Below are 575 nucleotides of genomic sequence, written 5' to 3' on the forward strand. Positions count from 1 at the left end.
ACATTTCCGTTTAATTTCCCATTATTTCCTGACACATTCCTCATTAACTTCCCTTCATTTCCTGGCACAGTTCCCTTTGATTTTCCATCATTCATATCAACTTTCCTCTATTCTCCGGTACATTTCCCTTCATGGCTTGGTACAATTTACATTTCAGATCCCTTTCCCCAATTTACAACATTGTAGAACTTTAGAGTGCATATCGAAAGTTTAACGAAGTTGCAACAAACAAGTTTGAATTGAGGTGATTTTTCCGATATTGTCACATTTTGCTGAACTTCTGAGTTGCCATTTTGTAGCACTTTTGAGCGATACAACTTTGTTGTATTTTTGTGCGATGCGATTTGCCTCATTGTTGAACTTGTTCCTCGCAAAAATGCAACAAAGTTGCATCGCTCAAAAGTACAACAAAATGGCAACTCAGAAGTTCGGAGGAAAGGCGATTTTTCCGATTTTAGAGACGTTAGAGGGTGTTAGAAAGTGTCAGGAAAGTGTCAAAGAGTGTTGGGAAATGTTAGAGGATGTTAAAAGGCATTAGGAGTTGTTAGAAGATGTTAGAGGATGTTGTAGAAGGT

This window comes from Hylaeus volcanicus, chromosome 3 (genome assembly GCF_026283585.1).
Source record: "Hylaeus volcanicus isolate JK05 chromosome 3, UHH_iyHylVolc1.0_haploid, whole genome shotgun sequence".
In the NCBI taxonomy this organism is placed as follows: Eukaryota; Metazoa; Arthropoda; class Insecta; order Hymenoptera; family Colletidae; genus Hylaeus; species Hylaeus volcanicus.